Raw genomic sequence first — 10,939 nt, 5'->3', positions numbered from 1 at the left:
GGGGTAATGAGAGGAGAGGGAGGAGGTTAGAAGAATGAAAAGGACAGAAAGAAAACAAGAGATAGAGATACTAGAAAGGGGAGCTTAAAACATGTTTGGAAAGTAAGTGGTGGAGCTGAATGATGACAAAACATATTCAAGCACTTATACACACACACACACACACACACACACACACACACACACACACAAATATGCACGAACACAACATTTATACATAAGGTAATACAAATATAGATACACACACCGGTGTTCATGTATCTGAAATTCCTAATCATTTGGGTGTGAATCACTAACAAAAGAGCAAAGACACAATAATGATAGCTTTATGTCTTTGTTTACATAGATATAAGTGCCCTAGAATGGCTGCTTTGTCATCAAGCTGGCTGATTGCAGTAAAGCAAACCCACTCCACAGTAGCAATCGACTGACTTACCTAAGCCAGTAAACACCCTATGACCAACGGCTACTACTTGATCACACAGCGGAGCAAATATTTATACAATCCAAACAAGCAAACACCATCTGCAGTCAGTGACCACGCTGCAACCAGAGATAGCTTGTTCAGGTCTTTCAATGTTTGCTTAGTTATCAAACACAGTTCCCTATTATTCAATGATTTGATCAAACAAGATTTCTGCTATATATTCCAGACTTGCAATAACTGAGCATTAGTTTTTCAATCTGAATGCAGATACAGTTTCACATGTGACAGAGCTGCTTTATCATCCAATCAATAATACGTGAATGCATGCCTCACACTCACTCACTCCGTCTCCATCTTACACATACTCAAACAGGAAATACACAAAAATATCTACAAATATAAACATACATTCATACAATACACATATGATAAATATACATATGTATTGAAAAGGCCCGATGCATGCAAATAGGCACGTATGCAAAATCACACACATACACACATGTATATATGTATGCGTGTACATGTAAGTATGTGAAAATATACATGAATATATAACTGTACACAGTCACATGCATAAGCTCTTGTGTGCATGTGCGCACACACACACAAAGGCTGCTGAACAAATAATTGGTTATGAAACCAAATGTTTATGTAGGAACCTAAAGAAACTGAATTTTGCAAAAAGAAAGAAAACAAACAACTGAACCGAATTCTACAAAATCAATCTATGTGTGACACAATAGAAATATGCAAAACTTTCCAAAATATCTGAAGTCATTGTTAAAATAATGACGTGAATTTTGACTGTTGGGACCAGATCTTATTGTGTCGAATGAAACTCTATTAAATAAACACACACACACACACAAACAAACATTATCATCACCATCATCATTTAATTTTCATACACAAATACAAAATTAATATACCCCTATTATTGTCGTTCCAACAACTTAACCTGCAATCTACATAACGTTTTATGTGTACACAATGCAACAATAAATCAAACACTTTATGTGTGCATGTCTGCACACGCATGTCCACAAATACATGTATGCATGTGTGTGTGTGTGTATACACATATATATATATATATATATATATATATATTATATATATATATATATATATATAAGTAGAGAGAAAGAGAGGAAGAGAGTGGGATAGATACTGATAGGTAGATATGTATAAGTTTTGTCTGCATGTAATGTATGCAAATGTGAGAGAGAAAGAGGGGGAGAGAATAAGAAAGAGAGAAAGGATTTTATTAAATATCTTTATATACACTGCATTACTATATATATTCTTTTACTGCTTTCAGCCACTGGATTGTGGCAATGCTAGTGCACTACCTTCAAGAGTTTAATCAATTGTATTTCAACCCAGTATTCATGCCAGTATGATATTTATTTTATCAAACCCTGTTTGCCCAACTGCTAAGTTCACACACACACACACACACACACACACACACACACTACTAAACTCCAGTCACAAAGCATTAGTCAATCCAGTAGAAGACTGAAACAATATGGTTGCACACTGAACTTTTTAACCACATGGCTATGCCTCTGCACCCACACACACTGTCAAAGTCAATTTTTAAATGCTGAATGTTCAAAATTAGAAAACTCTGCTTCTAGACTGTTCAAAGGGAGTTGTGGCTTCAACAGTAGAACTCTTGAGGTAAAGCAAACAAAAATTAATGGAAAGGAAATTCAGAGACATAAAGACAGTGTTGCAGTTGATTGAGAGACAGAAAAATATTGTTACAGATTCTACATATTCACAATAAAATGACACTCAGTGGATCATATGCTGATATGCGTCTGAGAGGAATTCTCTTACTGCATTGGTGTTGCCCATGCTGCAGGTGGTGGCCACACTGAACACTTGTAAGAAAGGAAATAAAAGTTGATTGTGAATAAATACTTGTGACTTAGCTGGAGTTTTCTATTGCTTTTCCTTATTAAAAAATTGCATAATGAAATTGGTTCATTATTTTTGAATAACCCTGTACTATAAGTTGCATTGCAAATTAATTAGTGCCAGTGGCACATAAAAAGCACCCAGTACATGCTTTAAAGTGATTGGCATTAGGAAGGGCATCCAACCATAGAAACCATTCCAAAGCAGACACTGGAACACACTTGCAGTTCTTAGATCTATCAGATCTGTCAAACCAGCCAACCCATGCCAACATGGAATGTGAATATTAAATGATGATCATGATGGTGATGATGGTGATGGTGATGGCTTGTATGATTTTATTCAACATATTCTTCTCTCAGATTCACATACTCATTGCAAAGGTCCTTCAGTTTTCCTAAGCCGTGTAAAAGAACTCGGAAGGTTGGGCCTCCAACCAGGCCTTTTGTGATACCCTTAAAGCTAGGAATTTTTCAGCACCCCCTCGTGAATATGGGTAAGAATTAAAAATTCCCTTAACCATGTGTATATGTTGTTGATCGTGATGAGCAAATCTGAAGGCAATGGATGACCCAAGAAAGATATAATGAAGAATAAGTTAAGTAAATCTAAAAAGCAGTTTATTTTGAAATGACGGTTGCAATGAGTGGGCTCACAAAAAATATTACAAAATACTGGATAAGAAGGAAAAGAATCTCTTAATCTTTCACCTCTTTATTTTAAATTAGAAAAGGATGATAATATTCTTTTTCATTGCTCTAAACAAGGTTAGTTATACTTAAGGAAACAAACATCAATGAAAATGGAAATGAAATCCCATTCAAATATTAATAATTTAAACTCAGCAGAAGTTCAAAAGCAGAAAAGATACCTAGTTTATCTGCGTTTAGTGAAGAGTTCCTCATGGAGTTTAATAAATAATAATCCACAAGAGCAAAAGTGAAATGAAATGAAGCCAAATAGTTTTGTACTAATTAACAGCTTGAACAATTATCATTAAGATAGCTGCACCATGATGCCATCTGATGACAGAGCTATCAGAACAAACACCAGCCAGGAGTTGAAGGGGAAAATAGATTCAGTAATGTGATTATTGGTGAATTAGAATTATCTCATAACAAGGCTGTTAATTATAATGGTACCACAGTGAATCATTTATTCAGTAAAGAAGAATAAACGAAGATAAATAACCAAGAATTATAAATCATTTGGGTTTATTTGCTTTAGCACATTTGTTTTTAATTAACCCAAAAGTAAAGAAGAATAAAGACAATCATGGCTGAAGACATTTATGGTAGCAATGAAATTTTATAATTATTGACCCAACACTTAAAGTGCTATCAGAACAGAATACTAATGCAAATATTTGAAACCATTACTTAATGTACAACCAGAAAAACCATATTTGACTTGAAATAATGATTAGTGATCTAGGCACAATGCCAGCAATTCTTAGGGAGGGTGTCAGTTGAAACCATCAACCACAGTTCTTCATAGAAATTTATGGAAGCATGGGTTTTACAACAGAATGCTCTTTCTTTCATCAAACCTTATTTTTTCCTTTCATATAAAAAAGTTTATTATTATTATTATTATTATTATTATTATTATTATTATTATTATTATTATTATTATTATTATATGAAGGCAGCAAGCTGGCAGAGTCATTAGCATGCCAAGTGAAATGCCAAGTGGTATTCCATTTGTCTTCACGTTCTCAGTTTAAATGCCGCCAGGGTCGACATTGCCTTGCCTCCTTTTGGGGTTGATAAATTAAGTACCAGTTACGCACTGGGGTCAATGAAATCAACTAGTCCCCTCCCCCAAAATTTCAGGTCTTGTGTCTATAGTACAAAGGATTATTTTTATTACCATTATTATTATTGCCATTATTATTATTACTATTATTAATATTTTTATCATTATTATTATTACTGCCATTATTATTATTATTATTATTATTATTACCATTATTATTATTGCCATTATTATTATTATTATTATTATTATTATCACCATTGTTATTATTATTATCATTGTTTTTATTATTGCTTTTAGCATCATTATTTATTTATTGCCCACAGGGGGTTAAATGTAGAGGGGATAAACAAGGACAGACAAAGGGATTAAGTCGATTACATCGACCCCAGTGCATAACTGGTACTTATTTAATCGACCCCGAAAGGATGAAAAGCAAAGTCGACCTCAGCAGAATTTGAACTCAGAACATAACGGCAGACGAAATACTGCTAAGCGTTTCGCCCAGCATGCTATTGATTCTGCCAGGTAGCTGCATCATTATTATTGTTAGCTCTCAGGTCTTTGGAAGAGCAAAGTAACTGCACATTTTGTGACAAGGAATATAAGCATCCTATCACCATTTGGTTAGGCAATGGGTGACAAGCAAAACCATGAAATGTCAGCATTCATGCACAGACACACATGTATATATATATATATATATATATATATATATATATATATATATATATATATACAGCTGGCTTCCACAAACTTTCTATTCAACAAACTTCTTCACAAGTTATCAACCAGTTCAGAGCTATAGGTACTTGCCCAAGGTGTTGAGCAGTAGAATTGAGCACAACACCACAAATAGCCATACTTGCACCTAGTAAATGGTATTGTATATGCTACTAGAACAGATGTTACATTGCTAAAAGGTGCTTTTTCCCAGATTACTCTCAATTGACTAACAACTATAAGTTATTGAAGCAAGCATAATTCCTATGCCTTGTGACAAAATCTGAACATATAACTCCATATGCCATAAACCATCTTACTAACCTCTTGGCTACCAGATTCCTATGCTTAATACAATGTACGATGAAATATTTATTTGTGCTTTGCTTGCAAGCATAAAAATAAAAATAAGAAAAAGTGGGTGGAAAAAATATTAATACTGAATAAATTTCAAACATTTATCAGAATTATTTTCCTTCTTGTCTGCATTGTACATTGAACAAAAATGATCATTTATCATAGTTTTAAGGAGGAACTACTAACAAGACATGCATTCATTTTCTGTTTCTCTCATTTTACAAATATTACTTTGAGAAGAAATATTCCCAGAGCAGAGAGAATTCCATTTGATTACAACTGTCTCTGCCATTTTCTCTAGCAGAGTTTGAGACTATAAGGTGCAGCATATAACAAAGCAAAGAATGCATATACATAAAGACAAAAGGAAGAAGAAGAAGAAAATTACTTTTTTTTCCTTTCAATTGACAATATCTAAGGCCATGATGAAAATGTAACAAAAAAAAAAAGAAAGAAAATCAAAAAGCAAAATGATTGGGAAGAATATATAACAACAACAAATATGAATATGAAACAGACACGACAGTAACAAAAAAAAAAAGAACTATAAACAGGTTTCCTTCAAAGATGAATGAAATACAACCAAATGAATGATGCAAAAGACTTATAAAATGAATAATAATAATAATAATATTAATAATAATAATAACGATGATGATGATGAATAATTTCTATAAAATGAATACTATTAAAATGAATAACAATAATACTTATAAAATGAATAATAATAAAACAAATAATAATGACAATAATATTAATACTTATAAATAAAAGGAATAATAATAAAATGAATAATAATAATAATAATAATAATAATAATAATAAAGACAGAGAAAACAAATATGCATAAAGCAATATTCGTGAAATAAAAATATGAAATTAATAGAAAAGAAAGCAAGAAAGCAAATAATTTTCAATGTATCAACATTGTATTAAGCAAAAATAATAATTTCCTCTTCATGTGGCAGGTACAATATATTCAGCTCCATTTTCGAAAATGCTCCAAGGCAAACTGAGCAACTAGGTGTTACAAAGTGATAGATTTTATAGGTAGCCGAGGGGGAGATTTGTCTCTATCTATAGGAGGCAGTGTATGTATGTAAGTAAAGTTCAATGCATTATTTATTCTGTTACTTCATTTATTGCATTTAGGATTTTTACTTCATTTTTTTTTTTTTTTGTCGTTTTGTTTTAAACATCCAATCATATTTTTTCCTTGACATATTGTTTTTCAGTGCAATGAGAGAGAGAGAAAGAGAGAAAGAGAGAGAGAGAGAGGGGAGAGAGAGAGGGGAGAGAGAGAGAGAGAAGAAAATGTAATCCAATGATAACTAGATTTAAGCAGGAAAAAGGATGAGGCTGTAATGAAAAAGGGAATCAACTATGAGGTGAAGTCAAACTAACCCTGAGCAGTTAAGGTTACTTTTGCTACACCTGAGAATAAGCACTGGCTTTTAATCTGCTGCTTGCATATGCTAACAAGCCAAGACTGACTAGAATTAACCTCCTTAAATCAGAATATAACCTGGAAGATGCTGAAAAAAACACATCTACATTATCTACGAATACAATTACTGAAACATCATTCTAGAAGGGAATTACCAAAAAAAGACAGTTGGAAATTTCACTGAATCAAAAGATTCTTAGTAGTTCCACTTATTTACAAAAGAAAGAGAAAAAAAGACAAGTGGTAAAAAGAAGAGGAACAGGGAGGAGAAGAAAAAGCATATAGTATGTGAAAAAAGAAAATGAAGAAAGGACAAAATCTATAATGATACGACAGACGGAGCATTTTATAAATTGCTTGTGCTCAATGAGATAGTGTAATTAGACAGTATTCTCTGTTGATAAGACAATTGCTTGGAGGGAAATATGTTTTACTCATTCTGTAAGCATTCAAGATAATGAATTTAATTAAGATACAGGTAAGGAGAGAGAAAAAATACAATAAATACAGCTACAATTACTATTTCCAATTATATTTATACTTTCGCATTTGTTAGGAATTTCTGAAGAGACAGACAGAGAGATGTGAAGCAGACAGAAAATTGAAGACTGATTTTTGGAAACTATAAAAGAAAAAACTTTTATATATATATATCTATCTATATATATATATATATATATATATATATATATATATATATATACACACATAAATGTGATGTGTTGTTAAAACATGGACAGTAAATGGAAGGGAGTGAGTTCAATGTGAACCACAAGATATAGACATATAGGCAATGTTAACAGGCAAAGAAGATTGTATCCAAATGTGTATTACATTAAGACAATGAAATTCCTGATTGCAAATGACAACCATATTTCATGATAAACATTAAAACACAAGTTAATTAGTTAATGCTTAAAAATAACTAAATCTAAGAGAGCTGGCAGAAAACTCAACGGACAAATTAGCTTGTATACATTCTACATAATTTACAAATCGATATTTTAAAGGAAAAGAAAAGAGATGGGGAGAGGAAGAGAGAGAAGTTTTTCTGTAGTTGGTTGTGTGGTTCTTTACAATAATGCCATATCTATCACAAGAATAAGTTGCTTAATTGTTTTAATGCCAACTACTTTACTCTGCTACAATGCAGAAGATACAGCTTATTCTTCAACCAGTTTAAAATGAGGCAAATGGAACACTGTGATTTTCCAAGGCATGGAAGCAGTAAGGATTGAACTGACAATGTTCAGATCAGTAATTTCATTGGTGGCAGCAGCTGTTGCTGCTACTACTACTACTACTACTACATCGTTTTTATCATTATCATTATGATGCCTGCAAGGCTCAGACAGGATTTGCTTAGTAAGATTTTTCTACAACTGAATGCTCTCCTGTTGCCAACCCTCACCTGTTTCCAAGCAAGAAAATATTTTTACATTGCTGAACACGCTTTTCATAGAACTGCCTTTGTATGGTGGTGATTGCCATTTTACAGCCACAATATGATTTCTAGACAAGGGTATATACACATAGACACACACATTCATACATGCGTACAATTCTTCACAAGGTTTTGGTCAGCCCAGGTCTATGATGGAGGACATTTGCTCAAGATGCTATACAGTGGGACTGAACCCAAGACCACATGGCTGAAAAGTAAGTTTCTTAACCACACAGCCACACCTGCTTATTTAAAAAAAAATACAGAATCCTACACTCAATATTCCCTTTCAAAACACAGCAGGACCCAAAATAACAAGCCAGAGACTTGAAACCCAGTTCAAACTCCAGTTGTAGTCATTTCATTTAGTTTGTATTACTAATGTCTTTCAGAAAAGCATTAACATCACAACTACCTGTTTTCTCTTCAATAAATTCACAGGCTTCATGCCAATATGAATGACCTTATCCCCCCTCAAATGAAAGACATGACAGAAACACACCCAGATAACACCCACAAATGTTATGTACAAGAGTGAGCAGACATCTTGTAACAGAGTGATGAAGAGCTTGAAGAAGAGAGAGGAGGCTCCTCGTTCACAGTGTGAATCTCCTTAAATTGACCCATAGAATATGAAGCAGAACAATGATAACAGCTTTTGGTGAATAAGTGGCATGCCTGTCAGAGACAAGTTACAAGTAGGTGCTTACAAGAGCAATACCTGAAATTTATTTCAAGCTGGAATCATACGCCTCAATATTGGGAATGTAATTTGATGAAGATTATTAAGGAGAAATGTGTTAGTCAAGGATGTTGATGATATTAAATCTAATGAAGATGGTGTGTGCGTACATATACACTCACATGTGTGCACACACACACAAGCATGTTCTCACACAACTGTCAGTATTTATTATTCATGACTATCTCACCCTATTAATACAAAATAGTTTATAACACTGACCATAACATGTTGTAAACTAGAACAGAATAATTAGGACACAATGTATGACACTGGCTATAGTAATATCAACTGTATTTTATGTCTGAGACATTCCCCATAATATTTCCAACTAGTCTGCACAGTATCTGATAAGCTAATGAAGGAACGCCTCTTTAGTTTCTCAACATTCTAAAATAATGGTTTCAAATTTTGCCACAAGGGCAGTCATTTGGGGGAAGGGGACCAGTTGATTGCATCGACCCCAGTGTTTCACTGGTACTTAATTTATTGACCCTGAAACAATAAAAAACAAAGTCAACCTCAGCAGAATTTGAACTTAGAAAGCAGCAACGGGCGAAATGCCCCCAAGCATTTTCACCCGGCATGCTAACGATTCTGCCAGCTTACTGCCTTTCAACATTCTAAAATAATAGCTAATTTCCCTCCTATCATACCCTACCATCACTGTAAAAAAAAAACACAGGAAATAATAGGAAAGATGGTCCTGTAATTATTGAGCAAAAAATAACCTAAAATTTGTTTTGTTTATTTAAATGCTTATTGCGTTTTTATTTGTGGTCAGATCATTATAGTCAAAATCGACAGTATTACAAAAGAGATTTAGTTTATTTTATGTAATTTGTGCTAAAAATGTTATGAATGTCTAATGGTTAATTTACTACATAAGTAAAAAAAATTTCAAAATAAAAAAAATCATTAAGAATGATGAAAAGAATGTTACTTGGTTATAGGTGTGGTCATGGCCAGAGGCACAAATGTGGCTGTGTGGTAAGAACTTTGCTTCCCAATCACATGGTTTGGGGTTCAGTCGCACTGCATGGCACCTTAGGCAAGCATCTTCTACTATAGCTCTGACCAAAGTTTTGTGAGTTGATTTGGAAGACAGAAACTGAATGCCCATCACGCATGCACACATGTGTGTGTACACTGCACACACACTGCTTAACAACTGGTGTTAATTTGCTTATTCCCCCATCACTTAGCAATTCAGCAAAACAGACTGATAGAATAGGTCCCAGGTACCAAGCTTAAAAAAATAAGTACTAGAGCAATATATTCAACTTAACCCTACAAGGCCAGTCTGATGACTGAAACAAATAGATGATAAAAATTATAAACAAACATCCATCCATTTTCCCCACCCACTATTTCTGTGAGGGTTGTAGAGCAGAGTCTTTAGGCACCTCCTCCATAGGGTCTTATCATAACCAACCACCATTACACTTTCCTGCTGGATTCCAAAACATGACCAATTGGGACTATGAATATTATCCCCAGGTCTCCTCCCAGTTGAATCCAACTTGCAATCCTTTTCTGCAACATTCTAATCACTTGTCTGTAGTACCAGAGTTGTGACCTCTCAATGCAGAAAAATAGCAGCTCATCTTGGAGAGACACATTAATCTCTGAGCTATGCATCTTGTCAAGTAATGTTACTCCAGAAATCCTTCAGGGAAACCCCATTTTGGTTGCTTGCATTCATGATTGTACATTTTTGGCCACTACCTAACCATAATGTATTATTCATTTATGTATATATATATCGCCTTCTAGCACTTGTGCTAGTGGCATGTTAGAAAATCATTTGAGCAAGGTCATTGTCAGTGCCGCTGGACTGGCTCCCGTGCAGGTGGCACGTAAAAAACACCTTTTTGAGCGTGGCCGTTGCCAGTACTGCCTGACTGGCCCTCGTGCCGGTGGCACGTAAAAGCATCCACTACACTCTCGGAGTGGTTGGCGTTAGGAAGGGCATCCAACTGTAGAAACCCTGCCAGATCAGATTGGAGCCTGGTGCAGCCTGCTGGCTTGCCAGTCCTCAGTCAAATCGCCCAACCCATGCTAGCATGGAAAGCAGACGTTAAACAACGATGATGATGATGATGATGA

Source organism: Octopus bimaculoides, chromosome 6 (assembly GCF_001194135.2).
Source record: "Octopus bimaculoides isolate UCB-OBI-ISO-001 chromosome 6, ASM119413v2, whole genome shotgun sequence".
In the NCBI taxonomy this organism is placed as follows: Eukaryota; Metazoa; Mollusca; class Cephalopoda; order Octopoda; family Octopodidae; genus Octopus; species Octopus bimaculoides.
Note: the sequence above shows the minus strand (reverse complement) of the source record.